At 37.5% G+C, this 27,343-nt stretch overlaps 1 long non-coding RNA gene across 1 annotated transcript; it reads left to right on the top strand.

Moving 5' to 3' along the window:
* The first annotated feature begins 2,634 nt into the window (after nt 1-2,634).
* On the top strand, nt 2,635-6,599 carry LOC120803150. Its single transcript, XR_005709299.1, has 3 exons — nt 2,635-2,785; nt 5,519-5,628; nt 6,054-6,599. It is a non-coding gene; the product is annotated as an uncharacterized LOC120803150 (long non-coding RNA).
* Nucleotides 6,600-27,343: the final 20,744 nt, after the last annotated feature.

Here is a 27,343-nt window from a genome sequence, read left to right as displayed (position 1 = left end):
CTTTTTTCAGTGGTAGCTGTGAGGGTGCGATTCTGGTCATCATTTTGTAATGACATTTTAACACTTCAAGCAGAGATGGAATGAGAGGTATAGATTCAAACAGAAAGACATGAAGAGGAGAGTGTCATATGTAGTTTCTGGCCTACCTCTCTGTTCGTAATACCCTGTAACATATCTCCATGTTTCTGCTCATCATCCCTTCTGTCAGCACCACTCCCCAATCTCAAGCACCCCACCCCCCCACCCACCACCAACCGGCTCTCACTACTTTCACTACACTGTCTTACTTTCTGTATCCATCTCTCCGTCCCTGTCTGAATCCTATTCCATCTCATTCTCACTTCTCAAACTCTTACGCTCCACTATCCATCTCCTCTTCTGCCCCCTATCCATCCTATTCTACTTCTGTTGGCATGACTGATTGCTGAAACTGGGCCAATTCTCTGCCACACTGCCTGCAAAGTATCCACTACAAGCATAACTATGTCACCCCTGATACCCAGCCTCTACGTGCATTGATTACCCCACATTGCTAGGAGATAATAAGTGGGCATGACCAGATTTTGAAACATGATGTGTTCGTGCTTGTTTTTAAATGAAGATGATCTTGCTGGTTTTTAATCAGAGGCGCAGAGGATGCTTAATCAAGCATTATTCTGATGGAATCATGGAATGGGAAACCCATTCATCAAGTCAATTACACATTAATCATGAGCTCACCCACAGATTTAGGAGTGAGACATGAGGAGGGGATCTACTTTGTTCTTGGAATGAATAGCAAGCAGCATTATGTAAAACCCTCCTATCTACGAGTCTGTGAATTATTGTACAATAAAACGCGATCTGTTGAAGGATGTTGATCAACCAACCATTTGGGTTTTTTACAAAGACAAATTCTTGAAGTGGCTCCATTTTATCAATGCTTGTTAAATTTCACTGTGAGAATGCTAGTCTACATGAAAGGGTTATGCACAGTGTTGTAATGAGTAAAAAATTAATTGACTGCATTTTCTATACAGTAATACTCTGAACACTGTACATGAGATTGGATGTAAATTAAAGCCCATTCACTGCCAAGTGTAGACACAGTGTGATTAATATTTAAATATCGATTATCATATTCCCTCGCCTTTGGAGTGCACTGTACAGACCATTTAATTTTCATAACTTCCAAAGGCAGTGAGTATTAAGGTCACAGCAGTTGACCTATTCCCACAAACCTCCCATCAATAAATCATGCAGACTGACAAGCTCTCTAGTTTTCAGGACATCAAGGATGAAATAAGAATCATGAAAACTATAGCAGAGAAATAATAGTGTGTGCATATTATAATAATGTTTGTTGCCTCTAAACATAACACATCTTAGTGGCAACTGAGATGAATAAGTGTGGATCTGAAGAATGAAAGAGAAAACCATAGTATGGTATGTCTGTAAATTATGTACATCTCTTTCTATAAGCTCCACATCCACCAAGGAACTGACCTGAAAAAAAAAAAAAATATATATAGCATCACCGCTTGTGCATATTCGTAAAGGACCTTTTATATAATTTTTTTTTCTTTCCAAACACTGTAGACAGATGAAGGGAAAAAGATTAAGTTATAAATCTTTCTCATAAAAAGGGACATATCAAAGAAGTCAGAGTATACTTTCCTTACTTCCTGTGACAGTTCAGTCCAAGTGTTTTATATTTAAAGTCTGACATTTCTGTCAATGTGATAGTTTTTTCCATTTAACGAATTTCGCACAGAATTTTCTTAAGATCTGTGATTGTGTTATGTGTGGATAGAAGCTGTATCCCTGATTCTTTGATCTCATATTGGTTAAAGAAAATTCTAATTTTTTCAAGTCTATTGTAATATAATACTCACATGCCCATATGACCATTTTTGATCTCTGAAATGATTCCTCCTTTCCAGTGCGAGTCCAATCCAGTCCTTGTTTAGTGAAAAAAAAATTTTAAATTCTAAAATTTAGCCAAAGTTATTATGACACATTAAGCGGGTATCTACCAAAAGCTCTCTTCAGTAGAAAATTCACCCTGTGTTACTATGCACAGCTCAACAAGGGAACAATGTTTGGGTAAATACAAAGAGGGAATTTAGTACTGAAAAAAGTGTAATTATGGAAAATACTCAGTTGGTTTGAATAACTCAGACTGCTGAGTTATGCAGCAGGTTTTTTTTAGCTGAATAGAGTGCATTTTTATGCAGAATGGGGACTGTGAATTTTATCCCCCATCTCTTACATGGGAATCACAGTATGAAAAGATCTCTTTACAGCCAGTATAGGAGAGGAAGGACAGGAGGAACATTATCAATGACCAAAAACTGTTTCAGTGTGCATATGGGGGTGTGAATATTGCTTTAAGACAGAATAGAAAAAATGCGAATCTATCCTTTCCTTTACACCTCTGAGATCTGAGCATGTGGGTTATGAAATACGAGACTAGATATCGTTACATATTTTCTTTGTTTTGTTAATACGGGTCTTTTAAAATGGGGTTTCATTCTGTTTTAGTTCTCTGAATTAGGCTGTGAGAGGGAGCTAGCATTTCAGCAGGTGTGAGTCATCTTATAAATTGCAATTAACCTGGAAATTAGGTTGAAGCTGCACCCAAGCTGAATTTACAGCAAGAAGAGAGAAAAAATGAATAATCAAAACAATGGCTGAAATAAAAGCCAAGTGGATTACTTCTCATGGATGCAGAAGAGATATGGACTCCTTCCAGTTTTTAGAGACTAATGGCACATTTTGGGGTTCATCAGGTTGCTTTAGGAGGGTAAGACAATCATTTTTTGTATCCAGGTTGTGTATTATATAATGCTGAACATTGCCTGCCTCCTCCAATTGATGGAACATTTTGACCCCACTTGATAACAGAAACCAAGGGTGCATACCACCATAACTGTGTGCAATGTTGCAGACTTGTGCATGTTGAGCACACATTAAAGCAGAGAGGAATCAGGGTTACCAAATGTGTCTAAAATGCTGCTAAATAGACCAACTTAGTAGCAGGCATGTCCGGCAACCACATTTGTCAGAACCACTTTTGCGTCACACTTGATTAACACAGAGATGGAGCAATATTTTTTTAAATTCAAGACCAATTCATCATCCTTAGGTGCCATTAATTTAACATGAGTGTAGTCAATCATGGCAGTTACATTTGGGGAGGTGGATGTTTCTGCAAATTGTTTTTTTTAATTGCTGCCTTTTCACCTGCAGTGTGACAGAACCTCATGTACTCAATGCAATAGTTCCCACTCACCTGTGTGTTTACCTGGATATGAGCAGATATGGCAGTTTCTGTGTATATAATCAGTCAAATAGAGGTCTAAGAATGATGCAAAGTGTCAATAGATTGACTCTGATAAACAAAAAACATACAAATATTGCAGCACTAAAAAACCCATTCTACATTATTATGGACTGCCTATCATAATTCATACGTACAGTATAATACCAGTGTTGAAATTAGTTAATCATTTCTTACATTATTGAATACAGAAATAACTGTCCTGTCTCTCTTAAGGGCAAATGAAGACACATTCAATATGGCAACATCTATAATGAGGAATGTTACTATATAAAAATATGGATTAATAGTCTGGTATCTTCTGCTTGAACTAGTTTACGCTGTGATCATGAGATGTTCATCATGTTTAAATGAAGTTTCCTCCTTATAGTAGCACATCTAAGGAGAATAATTAAGCTTGAAATATGTTGCTTTTGCTGCATGTAATAGTACACCGCTAAGCAGACGCATTAAAACCGGTAACTGGTTTTAATGTGGTGGCTGATTGGTGTGGTTGCAAATAAGACTTACCATTTAATGGAGTGGCCTCAAATCACCTGTATTGTTATGTAAAATGTAAGAATTATGTAAGACACTGTCCAACTGTAGCTGTGTGCTATCACCCTTCCCTAGATTTTAAGCCATGAATGGTTGAGTGTTGTTGGCCAACCTTGGCCAACAGATATCTCTCCCAGAACCCCCTTCTCCTCTGGCAGTCCCTGAGACCATATTTCTCTTGTCAGTTTACGTCCAGACCTGGAGTAAGCCAGCTGGCCTTTCTCAATCACTGTCCCCAGCCAGAAAGCCATAGGGCTCTCTATCTGCTGAACAATTTTATCCAGGAAAAGTCACACTTGTCTCCCTGTGCCAAAACAGCAACGAGGCATATGCACATTAAGTTCTTGATGCATGGCAGAGCTACAAAAGATTGCATGAAACAAAAAGACCAGTAGACTAACCTGTCATTTCCAGTTTAAATATGATGCTTTTAAGTGGAGCTCCATAAGGTCTGATCAAACTTCAGCCATGAAAACTTATTGGCTAACAATGAAAGTGCTAATGGCTCAGTTTTCTGTGAAACTGCAGCAACACTTGGGAAGGTCTATCTGTGTATTTCCACTCACTCAGCTTGAATTTCTCATATAGATTCTTCCCTACAAATCCTCATTGATGTCTCTATTCACACAGCCTCAAAAGCCGACAGCTTCAGAAGCCAACCAACATAACCTCAGCAAAAATAGATCCCACGAGTCAGATAACTTTGCCCATAATTACAGAAAAACTCATTGGTATCAAATACAAATCCACTGGTATGTTTGTACGTGTGATGACGAAATTACTTCCAAGTCACGATGAACCATAGATTGTTAGGGGATAAAAACTTTCAAGTTGCCAAATGTGAAATTCTGATAGAAAAGGGCATCATGATCTGATGCCATATTGCTGAAACATGTTGAACTAGAGATATCATTTTTTTTTCACTCTTGCAACTGAAGAACTGTCTTGGTTCTTTTAATTTGGTATAGTTTTTGACATATTTCCTTACTAAAAAACAAATTTTCCTTCAATATGAAGATGACTTTCTTCTCTCTCTCTAGTTAGATATTGTAATCTATTAATTTAGAGCATAATCTATTCTTCTGCCAGATCACCAGCCAACAGATTGATGTGCAACATCACTCGAGTCAGGGACGCTGGTCTATGGACCTGACTTTGAACAATGGACTTCTATAGCCGCATGTAGATAAGACTGGCCAGAAACATACTGTAGGGATCTATCTGACTAGCCAAATAAGACACACTATTTCACTCAGTTGCTGAGCTGCAGCCAGAAGAAAAATGTGTATCTTTCTGCGGCCACCACTCACCAGAAACGGCTCACAAGTCATGTCTATTATGATGTTGTGTGTGTGTGTGTGTGTGTTTGTGTGTTGGACTGGTTTTATGTCAGGACTGTTATGATCTAATTACCCCTCAAACATCTAATTAAAGAGATTCCACTGTGAGGTTTTGATTTGTGTATGTGTATATATGATTTCATTTGACTGGTTATACTTTTACAACCTATATTATTCAGTCTTAAAGGCTTTGTTTTCGAATGTGTAAAGTAGTGCCTCAGAATAACAATGGCTTTAAAGGAGTAGTAAGTGATTCTGGAAATAGACTGTTGATATTTGAACTCAAAAGCCAAACAAATACACTCCGTTCCTTCAGTAGCTCCGCCCCCCAAATTCATGGACACGCATTGCCAAGGCAACAACACTAACAACTGGGCTAGCTGGCCAAAAGAGAAAAATGGTGGAATCCAGAGCATCTGCTTCTAAAGGGTAAGTTTGCGTCAATAAGAGGAAGCAATTTTTATCGCTATGAAAATGCAAATGACATGTTTTTTGTAGTACTGTAGAAAGTGTGAAAATAAGCCTGTTAATATTTACAGTAAATAGGTGTTGAAGCCAAATACTTATCCATGCCAAAGTCTAAGCCGAGGAGTAGCTTAGCCAATGTATCAAATCTTAAAAGAACAAGGAAGAAAATAACATAGCAGGATTATATCTCTGATGTTATATATCTCTTCTCACTATGGTGTAATTCCACAGAACGGCACATGGGCTGAATGAGTAACGTTACACAGGGGAAAACATGTAATTCCAAGGGAAATAATGGTGAAACGTCTGCTGTAGCAAGTAAAATATTTTTATACCAAGTTGGCAAGGTAATACCTCTGGTGTTATCTGTGTTTCATTACTATTAGGGTGTAGCTCCGTTCCTCGTTGGCGAAGATGTGGAAGAAGGAGAGTAGCTGGCAGTAACAGAGGAAGAGGCAGAGGTTGGAGTGTAACTGATTCCAGCAGCCTGCCCTGTGCATTAGCACAGATGCCCCCTGTTGCGATTTACTAGAATCGTGTTTTGTGGCTCACTCTGAACCACTTTGTTTGTTTCCCCATTTACAGAGCCAGGGATGTGTACACATACTCAATGTTTTTTCAGTGCACACACAGATCAGATAGTGAGGAGATATTTGCCGAATTTGACAAAAGGTCTACTGGATTAGAATCGCTGACTATACCTTTAATGGGGTTTGGCAAAAATGTGGTTTTGTTACAAATTAAACTGATTAAAGTTAAATTAAATTTATAGCCAAGTCCTCAGAGGCAGTCACAATAAAGAACCCTGATTGGCAGGCAATGCCTTCTCCTCCAACTCAAATGTAGTAAACATGCTGAAGTTTTTCAGTGTGTGTCATTTTAGATGCAAACTGGAATGATTAAAAGGACTGTAGTAATTCTTTGCCTGCAACTGACCTTTAAGACACAATGAAATGGAACAAACATTTTGTAAGTTCTAATCTTGTGTGCCAGTGTTAATTGTTATTTTATGTTCTAAACATGAATAAATACATTGTTTTTACACTTCCGTTTTTGTTCTTATTAAGTAAATGATTGACCAAAGGACATATAACACGTTTATTAGTGCATTTTACAGGTGCTGGTAGGTGAATTTCATTACCTTTTTATAGAGCAACGCTAAGCTAAATATTTATCACACAAATGAGAGTGGTATAAATCTTCTTGGCAAGAAAGAGAATAAATATTCCCAAAATGCAAAGAAGAGTTCATTACAAAGCTGAATTGATGGATTAATCGGTTTGAAAGTTGGCAAATATTCTGACATTTGATCAATGGCTGTCATTTTTCAAGCTAAATTTCCCAAAATGTGATGGTTCCACCTTCTCAAATGTGAGGACTTGATGCTTTTCCTTGTCACATATCATAATAAACTGCATGTCTTCCGGGCATGGACTGTTGGTTGGACAAAACAAACAATCTGAATACATCACCTTGGGCTCTGGGAAATTTTTCTCTATCTAATGGTGTCTGTGTCAAAATATTACTTTTGAAGTTTGTGTAAGAAAATCTCACTGCCCAAAGTTCTCAGCTGTATGCTACAAAAAAATCCCTCTCTCACACAGTGACAGTTCTGATCTCCCTTTAAATCATAAACAATCAGCAGTAACCTTCCAAAAACCGCCAGTGAGCAAGTGGAAATTGTCACCATCTATCATTGTTTGTCAACAATTGTTTTGTGTCAATGTTCACATCAGTGCCTGGCGTGCATTAACTGGTGAAGATACAGGGGGCTGCACAGATGTAACTGTTTGCAAGGAGCCTGCGGGTTTAAAATGCCAGGGCGGATTAATTCACCTCCTGCCATGACGGCCGCCCGCTGTTTAGATCCACAGCCCGAAAGCTGTCCTTTGATATGAGGGGGCTTGGGAGGCTGGGACAGACAGGAGGGAGAAAGAATGAAAGGATGGAGGGAACCAAAAAGAATGACTCCTTTCTATAACCAAGGACAAAGTCCAGATTGGATGGGGCATGTGTATGATTGACAGTGCTTTGCTTTTGATCAGCCAGGGGAGAAATGGGATGGGATGAGAGTGTGTGTGTGTGTGTGCATGTGTGTGTGTGTGTGTGTGTGTGTGCATGTATAGCTAGAAGACAGTCCCCATGGAAAAAGCTAGACCAAGCATTCATTCAGTCAGGAGAGGGGAAATGAGCACAGAGGGCAGTGTTTTTGTGTGTGTGTGTGTGTGTGTGTGTGTGTGTGTGTGTGTGTGTGTGTGTGTGTGCGTGTGCGCGTGCATGTGCGTGTGCATGTGTGCGCATGTGTGACTATGTTGTGCACAAGAGTGAAAGTTATGTGATGAGACTGATGTCCAGTGTTTAATCTTTTGGTTCTGGGCTGTGGGAGCTTAATTCTAATAATAATAGAAACCCAGTACTATATTGGAACCTGGGGTTATACACCTACTCACATAAATATATACAAAAAAATATATATAAACAGCATGTATACTGTACATATGGTCTGTTAGTGATTGAATATGTTAGTGGGGTGCTTATTTTGCTTCTGGCCACATTATGTCTCAACTTGCATAATGAGACCTTCACAGAGCAATTGCATGCACAAGTCCAACCACTTTCAGAAAGTTTTCTCAGTTAGAGTTGTATTACATTGAATTCTTCAGAATCATTGTCCCTTAGAACTACAACTGCAGTGTCGTTAAAGAATGGGTTCAGTTTTTATCAAAGTCTATCTTATTACAATACCCATATGCCAATATGTACAATGTCAGAGTTTTGGGGCACTGTAATCGTTGCCCCTGTCAATAATGGCAGAAGAAATCTCTTCTTAATGTGGTTCTAATGTAAGAAATAGGGGACAAACTTCACTGTCCTCATTCTGTGCAAAAATATATTATCTTATTTTAAAGTTCAATCAAAGCTAATATGTAGCTTAAGCACTGTGTTTCCCTGAACAGTGTTTCCTTGCTTGCATTGGATGGAGTGTAACATAGAGTGGGAATTTTGTAGAAGAAAGACTCAAAGATACCCTCTTTATTTGTCTAACTCTTACTGCTGAAGCCTCAAATTAGTTTTGGCTGAGGGATCTTTTCATGGCCATTACAGAAAAAAGAATCAAATAAAATTACAATGACAGAGAACTCAATGTACATAGGGGCTTGTGAGTATTGTTTTAAGACAGACTTGAAAAAATATGAAACTATCTCTCGTCACTGAAAAACTGCATCACAATTTACTCACTTTGATGTAAATGAAAAATCCATTTGTATCCATCAATTTGTATGACTACTGTACAAGACAAAATTAGTTGTAAGAACATCTCTTTTTTCTCCAGAACAAAAGACAATGACATGATTATTTCTCCCAACTGCCAAAAAAAAAAATAAATAAATAAAGACTCAATTAAATATCTACAAACATCTTTTGCAGCCTCATCCAAGAAATTTGTAGCCAAACAATTGCGTTGTGGGTCCAAAAGGTCAATGTTGATCTTATTATTTTCTATCACTGATGAGATGAAATTAATATTGCATGCTCACTGATTAAAGATATAACAACTACATATATCATCAGAATAATCCACTCATTTGGCATTGAACTCATATTATACTGTCGGACACACAATGGACAATTAAAAAAAAACACCAAATGCAGCAGAAATTGATATCACTATTTTTTTTCCACACATTCTTCTTCCTGGCGCCTACATTACCCTCAACGCAACTCAACCGCCACTGCAACAAAAGGCTTTATTCAACTTATTTCAAATATGCAGTAATCCTCCCCAAGACAAGTAAATAGAATTTGATGTGTAAATTTGGCAGAGTTCCCCTTTAAACATCAATTGTGTTGCAAAACTTTCTAGGCTTCCTTTTCAACGATGTTGGCTTCATGTAGCCTTACAGACAGTGGGTTTAAATTAGTGCTCAAACAGTTCATTGACTATTCATTCACCAAATATTTTGAAGTAATTAAAAAAATACATTGTTTAAATCAAAATGCTGCTTTATACCATTGTATTTTTAATAAATTTGGGTTTTTATAATCTTTGTCAGACAAAACAAGCAATTTCAAGATGCCACCTTCTACTTTGGGAAAATTATCTTAAAATTTGTTTACAATTAATTAATACGAAAATATTTTTATTTGTAGCCCTATTTCAAATATATTGCCTGCGATTCTTAAGAAAGTGCCTATGATGGCAAAAACTAGAAAAATAAAGCTTAGGTTGGTATCATAAAATCAGCATTCACCCATGTTCCACTGATGACGGCATCTCTCACAAGTATGCATGCTATAGGTCAATCAGTCTGTAATCAGAAAACCTTCATTAAACTGTGCAGAAGCTCCATGTCATTATTCTTGCTGCTAAATGATAGAGCTGCAGTACATGACACTGGATCATGAAAAAGTGTGGAAAGACTTATAAATGCCTGTGGGCTACCAGGCAGCTATATGTTTACATGTGGTTTCAAAGCACTTCATAATAGCCATCAACATCTACAAACTGTATGAATGAAGGAATGTATGAGATTAATGTATCTGCAAAATACACCAATCAGTGAAGCCACCGGACCCTAATGAGTCATTTGATGGTTTAACAGAACAAGAAAAATCTCAATTAAACTCCGGTTTTGGGTATAGAAGAATGGGCCAATATATTATTTATTCGTAAAATGTATTATTAATGCAGGTTAATGAATAAAATGGCCACAGTACATTTAAATGTCAAAATGTACATTAAATGAATTTTTGCTGTGGCGTTCAATTTCGTACTAGTCAACAAAATAGCTGTCTGGTGTATACAGTATATTAATACTAGTAGGTAAATAGAGCAGCACTGAATTAATTTTACTTTTTTAAAATAAGGTTCAGGAATACTTTTACATTGTGACTCAGCAAATGGGCCATGTTCATTATGCATGTCATGCTGTTAGATTGATACTCAGTGATAAGCTGGACAATTACATTAACATGGTTTATGAAGCTGTCTTTTCGACTTGACGCTCCGATTCACCAAAAGAAGTTAGAGAAGAAATTAATCATATTTTAGGTTCCCATTTCCTATCAGGCACAATGAAAGAACAACTATAATCTTAACGGTAACGTTACACACAAGTTCTTGGGACAACAAACCACCAAACTGACTCCCCTTAGAGAAGATCTCTTCACAGTAGGTTTTCAATGTATCCTATTTTAACACCCCCATCAGGGCCCATATACTACATTTAACTGCCATTTGGCAAAGTTTAAGGTTGTATCAGCAAGTTAGATTAAACAAAAAAGTGGCTACAGGTAGCCAATTAAAAGCAAAGACGGTATTCAAATAAAGTTTTCAGACAAAGTGCTCGTCATCAACTTTAACCCTTTGTAGTCATTGAAAAGTTATACTTAGAGGTAGTTAATTCTGTGCTGCAGAGGAATAGTAATCAAGCAGTGTCCCTAAACTACTACTACACTTGAGGACACACACACAGCATGCTTACACAAAAACACACACAAATGTGTACAGTCAATACAGAATTGAATCTTATGACTAAAATGGTGGTGGAAAGAAAAAAAAAACTACGGCAAACTCAATATCTGTGATCTAGTGGTGAAATGCTACTCAGTACATTTACTCAAGTACTATACTTTACTTGAGTATTTTCTTTTCATGCCAGTTTATATATCTTCTCCATCACATTTCAAAGAGAAATATTGTACTTTTTACTTATTTGACCGCTAGGTACTTTAAAAATTAAGATTTTTACACACATAACCTCTAAATAGTTTATAAAATGTGATGCTTTGTTAAAGAATAAACTAACTAACTCAGATGCGTGGATCTGAATAACAATTACAAAATTACTGGGTGGCAAAACAAGACATTTGAAGGTTTCACTTTGGACTAACTGTGATGTGCACGTTCCACTATTTTCAAGATCACTCAAGAAAATAATTGGCAGATAAACTCATAATGATAAATTTCATTAGCTGCAGCCTTATGTAAAAAGTTAGAAATGAGCTCCATCTCAACCAACTGCACCAGTAAAATCCTACATACACATGACTGCATGAGTCATAATAATCCAATGATGGCTACCACCTGCTATGATGGTTACAGTCATGTCAGGTCTGGGAGTACCTGTTGTTAGCTAAAAGTCACCATGGATGTATATGTAAGAAACAACGTCTAGCTTGAAAGAATCAGACTGGCATCTCATTAGTCATTTTCTTTTTCTTTTTAACTGTTTGGTTCAATATATGAATATGTAAAACTGTTTGCTTCCTCTTTATTTAACTGTTTTTTTAATGTATTTGTGATGGCCTGTGTCAAACTGACAGCCAAGTTAGATTTTTTTTTTTCCTAAAAAAATTCCAACAGACATCAAGTCATTAGAGTGTATCAGACAGAATATGACTCATAGATACAAATTCTCCATTTAGATGCAGATGAAATTTCACCTGTAATATTCACTCTTAAGATAAAGTCATTATCCAGGTGGATAATCTCAAAGTAAATGCAGCTCCATAATAACTGTTTTTTTTTTTTCACATAGAGTTGTGTAAAAGACTAAGCACAGCAAATCTTGCTTCCTTTTCGTAGCATTACGTCTTGTCCCCAAGATCCCCTAAAACATTATGAGCTAGGATACTAAATTTTTTATAACAATATTTGGCAAAAAATTCCCTCTATGGTACATCACCATTCTCCTGCAAGATCCCCACATCCTTTGGGGAAGGCCTCATTCCAAATGTCATATACTATGCATGCAGATGAGGAGTAGGGTAGAAACAGAATTTATTTCTAGCAGTACCTGCTTTTAGTATTATTCAAATTCATACCAGTTTAGCAAAACAAATAAATAAATAAAATAAAAAAATAAAGTCAATTGAGGGACGCAGGGAAGAAGGAAAATACATCGAGTGAGCGAATAAAACCTGTAATAATTGTGCAAGATCAAGACGTATGTGCAGATTCATAAGGTAACATGTATTTGTCAGAGGTAAAATAGCCAATCAGCATGATGGAGAGGATGGGACAAAAACACAGAGAAATAGACAACTGTGCAGAAAACTGCAATGGGCTGTCAAATCTGACGGATGTGTTTGTATAGTAAAAGCTCCCCTCTATCAATGGACAATGTCACATACAGTACAGGCGGGGTGAGGGTATCTCATGCTTAAATGTAGTTAAAGTATATTTTTGCAGAATTAATTTCATACAGTGCATGTGGTAGAAAATAAAGCCAAAAGAAGAGTAAAATTAATGAAAACAATAAAACAAGTGAAATACAATAACAGTATTCACAGTCTAGACAAATGCCGGGCTATTAAAGCAAGTTTTTTGAGCTCATGTCCTCAGGGAGTCTGTTGGCTATAAGAAGATAGGATCTCTGTTGCCTCATCAAAGGTTTCTGTTCTATACCCTAAGAGGGAAGTCTGATCCCATTGCACCTGACGAGCCTTTCTGATTCAGACATTAGCAGCTTTTAGACATGTAGCACAACCCAAGACCATGTAGTACTTTCTAATTTAAAGTGAAAGTATACTGGAAGTATATTTTTAGTATATTAAGTCTGTTAAAAATGTGACTGACAAAAAGATAAGCCCAACATGGATGTTTTAGCCATGGTTTGGTCCACTGTTATGCCGTGAAATATTACAGTACACAAGTGGGCAAGTACAATCACTGTGAATTGGTAAGTATTGGCCTGATTCATGCTCTGCTATCCAGGGTGTTTCCCTGCCTTCCATTCAGTGAATACTGGTTTGGCCCCCACTTTGATCCTGAACAGAAATAAATGGGCAAAGATGATATAAGAATAGTGAGTCACTCTCTGGTTTACGCCAAATAACAGACTGTAGGTGAGACTACATCATACAACATACATGGAAAGACAACTCTAGGAATTTGCATTGAACCAGGCAAACTGTCAACAGTGAAAAAGACCATCAATTTGGTGGAGGGTCATAAAATTTTTGACAAATTTCATCACATGCATAGTACTGAGACCGCATTACTAAGAGTGACTGATGACATTCTTATGCATGCAGACAAAGGTAAATATTCCACTTTTATTCAACTTGATTTGACTGCTGCCTTTGATACAATTGATCATTCCATTTTACTTGATATGTTTAAATAACTGGGTAGGCATTTCTGGTACAGCTTTAAACTGGTTTCATTCTTCTTTGATTGATAAATATTTTAATATTTGTATCAACAAATAATGTGTCCTACTTAGCTCCCCTGCTGTGTGTCCCTCAGGGGTCAGTCCTTGGACTAATCCTCTTGTCATCATCAACATCCTTCCTCAGGGTAATTTGTTCAGCCTCTTTTAAGATTTATCATATCACTGTCATGCCAATGATACACAGATCTGTTTCTCTGCAAAATCCAATAACTTGAATCAACTGTTTTCCTTAGATGACTGCTTAGCTGCCATCAAAGATTGGATCTGTCTTAATTTCCTCCACCTAAACCCTGATAAAACAGAAATTCTTTTAATTGGACCTGATAACTTTGCAACTGCACATGATCAGTTAATTGATCCATTTCATTCTAATATCGAATCTACTGCTAAGAATCTTGGTATCATCTTTGATCAGTACTTTTGAACATTTGAACATCATGTTACTTAGCGCTTCCAGTCCTGTTTTCTTCAGCCAAAAATATCTCTAAAATCAGATGTATCTTGTCTTTTATGGCGCTCAAACTATTAATTCTTCACTTTCATTTCTCCCATCTAGATTGTTATAATTCCCTCTAAACATGCCTCAGTCAAGCTGTTCTAAATCGCTTTCAGTTATTTTGAAATGCAGCTGCCAGGCTACTAACTAGAATGAGCCGGTGGCCTCACACTTCACCTGTTCTTGCAACCCTTCATTGGCTTCCAGTAAAATTTTGAATAAACTATAAGATCCTGTTGATTACATATAAGGCACTGTATGATCTTCCCCTCTGTTAAATTTCTGATCCCCACATTCCTCATTCCACTTCTCAGTCACTCCAATCATCAAATGTCTGCCTTTTATCTATCCCCTGCTCCAAATGCATAACAAAAGGTGATCGAATCTTTGCTGTTTTAGACCATCTTTATTGGCAAGCTTTAATAAACCTCTATCCCTGTCTTATTTGTTAGTTCATTTTAATTAGGTCTGTCTCTCATAGTGCTTTGTTTTATATTGTAATTTATTACTTTATTTGTTTATTAATTTATATTTTTCATGTGTGTGTGTGTCAAGCACTTAATAATTGTACTTAACTCAATGTATCAGTAACTAAGTAAGTGATTTCTTGTATTCTACAAACAAATGGAGAAATCTCTGTCTCTCTGTCTGTCTGTCTGTCTTTCCTTCGATTTTCTTGACAACCGCTCAGCCAATCGACTTCAAACTTCACAACTGTATTGTTGAGGACCCAAAGGAAGGGCAGTGTCGACTGTGAGGGTTTTGGGGTGAGCGGTTCTGGAGAAACATAAAAAGAGAAATATTAAATGACTCATCCACACAGATGACGTAATCGATTAGATGACGGCACGTTGCGAAGATGGCTGCACCTTGTCAAAGTGTGGATTCCATGGAAAACAAGCTGCAGCTACAAAACCTAACCGGATCGTCTAAAGTGTGGGAGTATTTTAGTCAGAGACCCAAGCTCTGCAAATTGGAAATGGCTTATCACAGTAGTACAACTGCTATGCATGGTCATTTGAAGCTAAAGCATCCAGTGCTTTGTTTAAGACACAACTACAGCAAGACATCACTGTTTTTCCCCACCCAAGCATGATATATTAGGATTATTAACAGGCAGAAAAAGTTATTTATGCAACGCTGCTGTTGTGGTAATGTTATGTTACACCAGGGGTCATCTGAGATTGTTATTCGACCGTTGTATATTTTCTGTTTCCTTTAACTGCCATGTATGAGTGAAAAAATTGCTTAAACTGACTGTAAAATTGTGTCAAATATTTTCCTTGCTGTAGAAAAAATACAATTGCAGTGATTTTCTTTACTGCCTATTAATCCAGCAATGAAATAAATCCATGGCATACCTGTTTTAAGTTTTAACTCAAGTTCTTCAGTAAAAATACTTTCTCTCCAGTTCAAAGAAAGGATAACTATGACACACAGTGGTTAAATTCTAATCTACATTCACTTACCGGTTAATTAGGTACACCTAGATAAAACTAATGCAGAATAATAAAACAGACCTGCAATAAATCCTCCCTACATAAGGATTATGATATTCAGTTTTTATCAAAGCAGTCTAAGAGGATGTTGATTTATTTCAATGGTCATTTTGGAGGCTGTACTTTGTAGTGCTGCTATTGGGGCATCTGTGGCTCAGGAGGTAGGGAAGGTTGTCAACTAACCGAAAGGTCTGTGGTTCGATCCAAGGTCCACATGTTGAATTGTAAGATACTACTGGCAAGATACTGAACCACAAACTGCCCCCGATGTATCATCAGTGTGTGAGTGTGTGTATGTATAGAAAGTGCTCTTTGAATGAGTGAATGTGGCATGTAGTGTAAAGCGCTTCGAGTGGTGAATAAGACTAGTCCATTTATTATTATCAATATCATAGCACAGCAGTGACAAAGAAATTAGATGATGATGATTAAAATATATTTAACTATTGATGAGATAGCAAGCACGTTTTGAAAGGGGAATTCACTAGTAATTAGAATTTCTTGCTAATGTTGTTACCTACTGCAGCTTTAATGTAATACTGAACTGATTTTTCCTCATCTCTAATTGTATAGAAGAGGAGATGGAAAGGTCTGATTTGAGCTTTATTGATCTCACAAATAAACTTTTACCCTCTCTATTCTTTGACTCTGACACCCTTGACAACTCAGTCTACAATACTTCTTCACTCTCGCTCCTACTCAGATGATCTCTTGCTCACTTGCTTTCACACACACACACAAACACACACACACACACACACACACACACACACACACACACACACACACACACACACACACACACACACACACACGATTTTCCTGTCCTACTTGTTTCGGTGAACTCCTCAATTATTACCGTACCCTACTGCATGAAACTAACTGAGTTGCTTTCTTCGTCTAAAAACAGCATGTTCCCACCACAATTCACCAGCTGCCATTTAAAACATGTTCAAACAGAGTATAAAAAGAGTATCAACATAACACTTGTCGCCATTTACAAACTTACAACTTAAAATGGGAGGCAGTCTGGTAGAAAAATACTGGCCTGATTTCCAATCATTTCTGCTTTAGGAGCTTAAGGGACAGATGCTGCATAACATCTTTAATTGCAACCTTCTGCTCATTAATTTACAAGATATGTTTTCCAATGTAAATGAGAATTGGGCTTGTAGGAGGAGAGGGTATGTCGGAATAAAACACACCCCTGGGAATAATATGTTGGGTAAGTTGTTTATTGGATCGGAAAACATTGCAACATTTACCCTTACACCCACTCGCTGTGGGAGTTACCTGGCACCTGTGGCTTTTAGTGTGTATTCTTTCATATTACTCATCATTAAATATTCTCCTTTTATGTTACAGAACTTCTGGCTTTTGTTTTGCTGTCAGAAATTGATTCGTCACTCACATCAACCATAAATTGCACAAAAGCAAAATAATATGTGCAGTCTCTTAGTGTCATCCTGCCTACAATCACTTAAGCAAGCCTGTGGTCATCTAATAGATTGTCATTTGTGAAAGTGAGCATGGGCACTTGCAAAATAATTACTGAAGCACATTCTGCAACAATAAACATCAACAAGCAGAAGAACCGTTGCATAAAATTATATGTTGAGAAAGAAGTTCTTATTGTCTATGTTGCAGGAAACCACAGCACATCATAGGCTGCTGTGAGTTTGCATGTAAAAAGTGACTTCATCCCTGCTGCATCATGATCCTTGACACCAGCCACGTAGGGTTTGTAGGACATGTTCTTATCCGTATTCACAGCAGGAAAACAGCAGAAAACATGTCACTACCCACACTGCTACAAGTAAGCTATACTTTGATACAATAACTCGGTTTGTCAACACTGAATTGAGCTAGCAATGCTTCTGTTGCAATCACATTGTATACGGTGTGTAGTGGGTTTGGTGATGTATGACAGACATGAATAGGTGGGGGAGGGAAAGCTGAAAGGAGCTGTTGTGGGAGTCTTGGTTTACTGGAAGCAGTATGATCCAGCAGTGTAAAGTCAAAAATTGTGCCTACAATTTGGTTCTACCATTTTATTTGGCACCAGTGGCAAGTGCTGTGGCCTTGGGCATACCTGCAGCTATTTGGAAAGAACTTGGGTCAATAATCTGTTTCATGATATGATTATAATAATTTAAAGCAGGTTTCTTTAAGGCTGATAATAGGTTCTATTCATGGGGTACACAAAACACAGGTGTAATTAATAACCTAGACGATGGCTCTGTTTCATTTAGTTAGTCCTGTTTAAGGGCCCTGGCATTGAGCATTCTGGCTCACTGGCATGACACACTGGAGAAGAGTCACCTGTAATGTTATTATTTACAACACTGCATTTCTTACTGTGACAAGTTAAAGTGCCTGCCATCAAAAAAGTCTATATTTGTGATAGTGAGTAAGCCTATTAGTGCATGTATTTACATGTTTTTCAATTAATCTAAATTGTCTGCATCATTGTTTAAATTTTGACAAATTTATGCTGTGAAAAAGGTCTGTCCTGCATCAAGGTAAAAATGCATATTATCTCATGAAAAAAATGACTAGATGTAGTCAATTGTTTTTTTAAAAATTTATAACCTTGTCAAATGAAAGTTTATGTAATGAATCTTTAAGGACATTGTGATTCAAATTTGATGAATGCAATAAAAAGATACGTCACTTCACTTTAACCTTGATTTCACTGCCCTTGAATTTGCACCACCTTTCCAACTAGAAAAAGTTGAAAAAATGATATCTGTCCCTTGTACTTCCCTTGTGCCAATATGTTTAGCATGAAATAGGAAGTGACAGAAACTTAGAATTTTATGACTCCCTGTACCCAGTGAAGCTCACTTGTACCTACTATTTTGATTAGGCAATTGTGTAACTACTTGACTTAGTGAGCATGTGCATGTGTGTATGTGCGTGTCATTGTGTGTGCAAAAGCTTATCTCTTTAATGGGACCCATCCTTTGTCTACCACTGACAAGCGTGACCACTGTCCCAATCCCCCACAATGTCGTTTCATGCATGGTTGAAACTAATCATTATGCATGTTGACACACGGTGACAGTTTCATGTGAAAGGATGGAGCATTTTGCCGCAGCATGAAAAGAAGGAATCCATCACTACTTTCTATCTAAATATCACATGAAAAATAACTTTGATTATAGATATTTTCAGCTTTAAGGAAACATGTTATAACAAATATTTTGGTCTTGTTTGGAAAGTTTAACTTAAAAGATACAACTTTGTTCAAGCAAAGAAAAGAAGCAGATTAAAGAATGTTGATCCACAAGGAAAAAATTGTAAGGTATGATATCAATAAAGGTGTCTTTAAATGACCAAGTTTTCAATATTTTAGATTATTTTTGATGATTGCATTTTCTAATACACATCCATACTTCTGTATCTTTCCAGCTGTGGAAGCCTTTACCTCAGCTGTCCATTGATGTATTCTGACGTTTATGGGTGATTTTGGCTGAGATACATTTTGCTTTCTTCTCTCTGCATGCCTGGCAATGTCACTACAGCTCAGTCTGCTTTTTTTTAATTTTGAGAACCAAAATTAAAAAAACTGTCCAGTGGGGCATTATGAATAACCTCACATTTTAGAAACTCATGCAGGAGCTGATAGTGCTTCCGCCTGGCTAATGGCCAGCTGTCACTGGCAGAGCAGCAGGCTGGACAATAAAGAGAGCTGCTAGGATATAACAGGTAGACTCAACTGGTTATATTTATTTATTCTCCACCTGGCCAAAATTCCAGTGGAAACAGGGTCACAATGCTGCAGAACGTTTGCTAGCTTGGCCATACAGCGCCCCACCATAAGAGACTATGGAAGTCACTTCCACTGCCAATGGGTGACGGTTGACAGTATATGCATTTTTTTTATTGTACCAGTTTCTCCCTGTTCTCCCAGTATGAAATGCCCAATTCCTTATGCCCAGCAGTCCTTACACTGCTTACTCTACTGTTGCCCAGGGGAGGCCTGCAGACAGAGCTCTATAACAAATGCTGTATCCAGCTGCTTCTTTTCACCTGCAAATAATGAGCTTTACTCGCTGGGTGAAATGCATAGGAGATTCACTGTACCCCCTTCCAGTAGGAGTCGCTAGTGCAGCAACAAGGACAAAAACCCTTGCCTGATCTCCCATGTGCAAAAATCATGGATGTATTAAGAGAACTAGATGCTCTGTTCCAAGATGGTGCCCCCATTGCTGTTCCTGTGGGGCTTTCCATACTTACAGCGGGTTGGCATTTTATCACTGGACTAAGCTTGAAGTATACACTTTATTTTCTTTGATGTGTGACCTGTAGAAGTGTCTTGTCATGGCTGGGAAATCCCGGCAAAGGCACAGGAAATGTGATAGTAGCTAGGTATGTTGTCTGGTGAAATGCTAGTATTTAGCTTAGATTTAGAGGTATTACAAAAACTGTAAATTTAGTTGAGCTGGAGGGTTTGGTCAAACTACATGCCTGCTCAATATCCTTGGAATTATATACATATTAAACGAATCAGTGCTAAAGTTTAATTGCCAATGCAGGAAGTAGTGCAGAAGTTTGAAGTTGAAGTCTGCCTCCTGTCACTGAACTGAATGGTTGCCTTTTTTTTTTTTTGTCACCTTTTAATTGTAATCACAATCTTAACCAAGTGTTTTAGTTGCCTAACCCTAATAATAATTTTTTTGCTGTAATCAGAATCTTTCCCTCAAGTTTACCATACCATAGTTGCTATGTCCAGTTGCTGTAGACAGGGAAAATTTGGAAAAATGTTAGCAGTGAATGTAATTTGGGGTCTTGCAGAATCACTGATGAAGGCAATTAAGTTGAGAATATACAGGCGGGCATGTTCACATAATTAGCAGTGATATACAGCATTCTTTCAAATCGACTTTCAAAGTGGGAAGTATGGTAAAAAAAAAAAATAAAATAAAATAAAATAAAATAAAATAATAATAATATATACATATATATATGTGTGTGTGTATATATAAATGTAAAAGGTATGAAGTTACTTCCACTTGTATTTTATGTTTGGATCCTGTTCTGTTTTCAAGCTTGTTTCACATGAGAAAGGTAAATGGCAGTACGAGAATATCCATGGGGCCAGTATGACTGCAGTTTATGACTGAAGGGAAAGGATTGATGTGGGTTAGCCTGTTGGGAAGATTGTGTTTACCATAATCAGATAATTACTATAATATGGATGACTGCATATAAATGAAAACATTAATGGGATATTCTTTTCCCTAGAATCAAAACATAATAATGAATACATTTAAACAAAGTCACTGCTGATTTAGCAGAAGCGTTGCAGTCTAAATTAATTATGCTTCCTCTTGAAGTCTCACAGCTAAAAGTCAAAGGGAACAGACACATTTCAACTAAAAGGTAAATAAGTGTTTAATAAAATTATAAGAACATAAATGTGTCTGTAAATGATGGTCTCATGTCTCCAAGTGATTGATCATTTCCATTTCTAGTGTCTTCATCAGGCTTGATGGAACATTTCAGTAACATATAGCACACACACAAACACACACAATTGTAGACAAAAACTTGGCACAACGCTTTAGCACTTAGATTACAATTTTATCTTGATCAGCCAATTAAACAATGTAAGTGCACACGTGGTACTAATGATAATGAATTCTGCTGTTAGTTAGTGCCAGATTTAATGAGTCCCACGTGCTATCACCTTAAGGCACATTCAAACCTACCCCTATTAAGCACAACAGGGAAAGGTCAGAAAAGATTATATCTATATCCTCATTTATTTATTTTGACCCATTTAACGGCATTCAGTTGCATGTGGACTCCATACAGTGGTAATGGATGTTCTTGCATTGATTTATAACACCACTCTTAACTTATCATGACTGCAAAATATGCAAAGTTCAAGAAGTCAGGAAGCGAGAGCACCACCAGGAAAGGAGGGCTGTTGATTTTGCCATTTGCGCTTTTTGATATATTATATAAGCTGACTTTAAGTATGTTATGAGAATCCAAGGGCACATTTACTGTTCTCTACTGGTGCAAGTTTGTGGTAAGCAATGGCAGCCTTTGGAGAAGCAGGCTTGTAGCTCGAAAGTGGCTTAATTTGTTTTGTAAATGTTAAAACTGTGCAGGAAAAGTAAATAAGTAACACTAAGTAACACTGTTTTCATCAAATGCCAGTGCAGCACCATTTAGCGAGGCATTTAATCCACAATTTTAATCAGTTGCAATGTTGTGTGAAATAAATTCACTTTGAGTACATGTTCAAAATGTTTTCACTTATCAGAACACAGTTATCAGACCTCAGTTGGTGCAACTAACATAGATTTAACATTCAAGTGTATAAATAACAAATGTAAATGGATCCTAAATGACTTATACCCACATCCTCACAATACAGGCAGTGCTAGAGGTTTAGTGATGTAAGGAATACTCACAGGGCTAGTTTTTGAACTAGCTAGAACTAGAAAGTAAGCTAATTGGGACACATTGGGAACATGCTAGTGCTAATAAGTCACAATCATCACAACAGCGTCTTGCTATCCTAGCTTGTTAGGTCAGCTCAGTTGTTAATGGATCACTAAGTTCAGATACTTTATTCAAAAGATGTATTTGTACCTCTTTATTGGACTCTCCAGGTCTTTGTCCCCTCAAAGATCGGCAATGTCAAGATAGCTTGTTATGTGTGGAAGGCTCAAATTTGCATGTCAAAGTTTACCAAAGGTTGTTTGGTAAATTTTGCCATTTTAAATACTGGTGTGTCCAGACACTAAGCCTTAATCTAATGACAGAAGAAATGCATATGTGACAAATTTTACGGTACAAATGGCAACACAGTTCAGTGCACAAGACTAAAACATTATTGGACACAAATGGGCTGCCCTCACTTATCAGCTATCCACCTGCTGATACAGGACAGAAATCGTGGCCTAAGTAGCAACATGATACCTTAATTTTTGGACATGAAATTGTAAAAAAATCTAAAGACCTTAGTAATGTTTTTGCTGAAAAATGCTTCAAACATCACCTTGACGCATAATTCAGATCTTGTTTATAGAGTAAATGTTTATGTGGGCAATTCCTATGTAGTTCAGACTTGTATTCATGTGTCTGTGTGTTTCTGTGTGTATTTGTTTATAATATTTGTAAACAGGTGTGCGTTTCACTGTGTTTCTGACCCCCTGCCTCTTTATTTCATGATACTTTATACTTATATAGATGATTCCTTTACATCAGTACCTCATGGCTGTACAGAAAGGTTCCTTCCCAGGAAGAGAAACACACACACACACTCATATACCTGCACACAGATCCCATCCAAACATCCTTTTCAGACCATGGTAAACAAGATATATGAGGGTGGGCTTTAACCTGCTCAATGTTAAAGGTGGAGTAAGTGATTCTAATCCAGTACACTTTTTGTCAAATTCAGTGAATATTTCCTCACAGTCCACTAGCTGTCTGTTCTGTGTGTGCGCTGAAAAAAAATCCAGTATTGCTACTCAGCCCCAGCTCTGTAAATGGGTAGCAAACAACACTATTCCAACCAAACAACAGCGGTCATTCAAGGGAAAGCGGGTGTTCGAAGTAATATATACTTCGAACATTCAGGTTCATTTATAAAGCTTTAATACGGACAGTCATACTGTCATTTCTCTGACAGTTTTATTGAACCGACGATGTCTGAAAGAACATGCCATGAATTAGATTCACATATTGTTATTAATTAGGGGTTAGACCTATATATTGGTTTCCTGTTATATTAGATGAATCTGTCATGCCTTCTACTCCCTCACTTCTAGACCAAACACAGAATTTTTCTATGAATCAGTCATCCGATAAAAACAGCAGTAACACTGAGTCTCTTTTGGCATGGAAAGTGTCACATCAGCTACCAACAACTACCTGTACCTGGTAGAGTTACGGATTTTAGATATATATTTGGCAGCAAGGTGGGAAAGATGGCTGCTCTCCGTGTGATGTAATGAATCCTGAACCATACCAATTGATAGTTGCAAAAACTGTAAGGCTGGTGGCTGCTCCTCTGTCAGCTACCTCTAGCACTAAACAAATGACTGGGTAAACAAAATTGCTAAGCAATTCTTGGAAACTGGAAACTTGGAAACTTATTTAACTTATTTAACTTATTTAAGCCCCCCGGAAATGTAGTTAAATATATCTCAATAACATTAAACATTCATTCCTAATAATGGGGCAATCCAAGTGACAGCTGAGAATAAAACATTTCAGTTAGTATTCAATAGAAATTTAATTCTCAAAAACTGAGACTGTTTTTCTGTAAACAAATGATCCCATAGATCGTCTGTGCTAGCAGCTTATTTCGATAATTACGTTTTATTGTTAGGTGGCTTTTAGCAGCAATAGTAACTATGACAAAAGCAAAGGAGGAAGTAAGGTGATGTAGTTTAAAGAGCAACGAAGTCCACGTAAAGAGGAGGATAGGTCAACAAAACACAGGACTTTCACACAGGAGACCGCTGTTCGTTTCCTGTGTGAAACCGATAGTCAACATTGTTATTTTTATCCATGACAGTTCTACAACCTTAACTGTTTGTTTATTATTGTAACATGATGAAGCTAATCTGCTTCATCAGGACTGTTTGGATGTGGTTTGATCTCATGTGATTGATAGGGGCCTGGCAGTTGTTTTCCCCAACTGAGCCCTGCCCACTTCAAACTAGTGAGAAAAACAAGGACAAAAAAACAAATACAGAAATCTGTGATGTAAAATAACCAAAAAGTGTTTTACCTTTGGCTGAAATTTTGTGTTCATGTAGGACTCCATCACTCATACATTGATGTTGCCGATGTTAAAAGCCTCAAAGCCTAGAATAGAGTTAAACATGTTTGCTGGAATGTGCAACAATAAATTGCCTAAGATTTGACTATCATGTGATTACACTTGCAGCAGCTTGTACTCAAATCTCCAAACAGGAAAACAAAAAATTTCTACAAAAGTTCAAATCTTTGGCAGCAGGAGGTATAATACTCTTAGACAAGACATCTCTGCTGCCGTGGGATGAACTGGGTCATGTCTTGGTTTGAACCAAAACTTGTTTTATTGTGCATTCAGTAGAATAGTTTTCTGGATGCGAATAGGCATCTGGAGTTGACATCTCATGAAATGAGATATGCAAAGGCTCAACCTTAAGTGTGGGGGTAGGATAAGGACCTTTTGCATGGGTCAGAAGCAACTGGCTAAGACATGGATCTTAAGACATTGAAGCAGATTTAATGGGATTTATTACATCTGTAAAGTACAAGGAGGCATACTGTTCAGTAAGCATGTGTGATGGAGAAACCTGTATCATCTTAGGAAGATTAAGAGCAGAATGTGCAGTTTATTCCAGCGGACAGACTCAAAAAAAATACTATACTATAGACTGATAAAGACAGAAACAATTTGTCTTAAAAAGCGTTCATAACATCCATAACCATTCACTGTTCCCAAAGATGCTTTTAAACTGTCTGTCAAGATGGTAACAAGAGATCCTTTGGTGCCCAATCGGTGGTATATGGTTCCGAAAAGTCCAGGTTGAGTGATTTGACTATAACTCCAGGTGCCTATACAAAAAATAAACATGTGGCAATTTAACTAAAATTGTCACCTAAAAGTCATAGAATTGCACCTCAGAGCCACTTGCACATAACAAGAACATTGCCTACTCTTATGTCTTTGAAGAATGCCCTGTCCCTCTGATTACTCACATTTTCAGGAGCTGGAGATGTCTCAAAGTGGTTTGATTACAACATAATTACACCAAGAGCTCCTCTGGACAAAATTTAAGGCTTTTAGCAAAATGTCAAATGTACAAATGTCGACATCAATAAAATGTCAGATCTTTGTTTATGTAATTGACATGTAGTGTACTTTGTGTGGGGGCATGTACATATGTGTTTATCTGAGCAAGTGGTTTTGCATGTGTTTGCCTGCAAGCCTGTGGGTCTGTTTTTCGGGGAATGTCAACCTGGGCCAATTCTGGTGCAGCTTTGAATTTCTATAGATTCAAGTTGACTGCACACCCACCCTAGGGATAACAACCTTATTGGTCACTGGAGCATCAGCACGCTAACATGCTTAAAATGACAGTGCCAACATGCTGATGCAAAGCAGCAGCACTGTAATGTTTACCACATTCCCCATTGTAGCTTAGTGTGTTAAGATGCACATTTTTGATATTTGCTAATTAGCAATAATCCAAAAGTAGAGCTGAGGCTAATGGGAATGTCATTTTTTTCAGGTATTGATCCAAGTTTTAGATAAATTAAGATTGACCTGATGATAGTGTTATATTAAATGTCAAATTTCATGGCAATCCATGCAGTATTTGTTAAGACATTTTAGTAAAAAACAAAAATGTCAATATCATTGTGGCGCTAGAGGAAAAGTCAGGGCATCACCAAGTCAGTAGGCTTTAACATCTGGGGACCATAAATGTTTCAGCAAAGTTTCACGACAATCTATCCAGTAGTTTTTGAGATATTTCAGTCTGGACTAACTCACAGACTGATGGACCGACATTGCAATCTCTAGAGCAATGAGTCTTTTATGATGACTTTTACTTTGAATAGTTGAAGTGGCCAATCTTCATTCTGTTATAATTTGTAATTTGTTATAATTTACTCTGTGGAAATTTCAGTCACTGAAAAATGCAAGCTACAATTGGTCTGATGTATTCAACATTATGCACAAAGAAAAAAGAATAAGTTTCATATATTTGTATCCCATCAATTTTTGCCCTATGGTGATCTTAGCGCAGGGTTTGCAAGTTTCCAGACAGGAAGTCAGACGCTGGTGCAGCAACCTGATCCATCCCCTGCATCTTTGCTGGCTAGGTGTATGTGAGCACGACTTCATGCTGCTGTACAGTATACGTGGACACATGAGACCATTCCCACACCCAGTGGTTTAGAAAATGACTCAGTCTGACTTTAGTCTCGACTGACAGTGTTTAGGGGCTGCATGCCCTATAAACTACACAATAGGCCCAGTGGCTGGCAGGTAAACACAGACACACCGAGAAAGGTCATTCTATACAGCTACTAACAAGATTAAAAATGATTCATGAGACCTCAGTGATGCTTTTCACCCTCCTACAGAGAATACTTCCTTACTTCCCTAGCGGAGAGGGAGGAAGAAATATATATATATATAAACTTTTCTAAAACCAAACTATTACAAAGGTGAAGTGGTGGCCTGATTGCCTGGCAAGTCGATCTTGAGAACGACCTTATAGAAGAGTGCATTCACCATGTGTAGTATTTTTAAACTAGATGAAAGCAGCTACCAGTGTCTTCCTTCCTCCACTGCAATTGATTCACATCCCCCCTTAGAGTTCAGATGAGGCAGGTTTGTGCCTGTCAGGCTGTGTTTCAGTGTCTGTGAAAATACTGTCCGTCCTCCTATCTGCATGTCTGTTTGTGTGTGCATGTGTGCTTAAACTGCATTTGCATCTGTATGTATGAGTCCAGACACTGCAGGCCAT

This window comes from Xiphias gladius, chromosome 2 (genome assembly GCF_016859285.1).
Source record: "Xiphias gladius isolate SHS-SW01 ecotype Sanya breed wild chromosome 2, ASM1685928v1, whole genome shotgun sequence".
In the NCBI taxonomy this organism is placed as follows: Eukaryota; Metazoa; Chordata; class Actinopteri; order Istiophoriformes; family Xiphiidae; genus Xiphias; species Xiphias gladius.
This window is presented reverse-complemented; position numbering and strand designations above follow the sequence as displayed.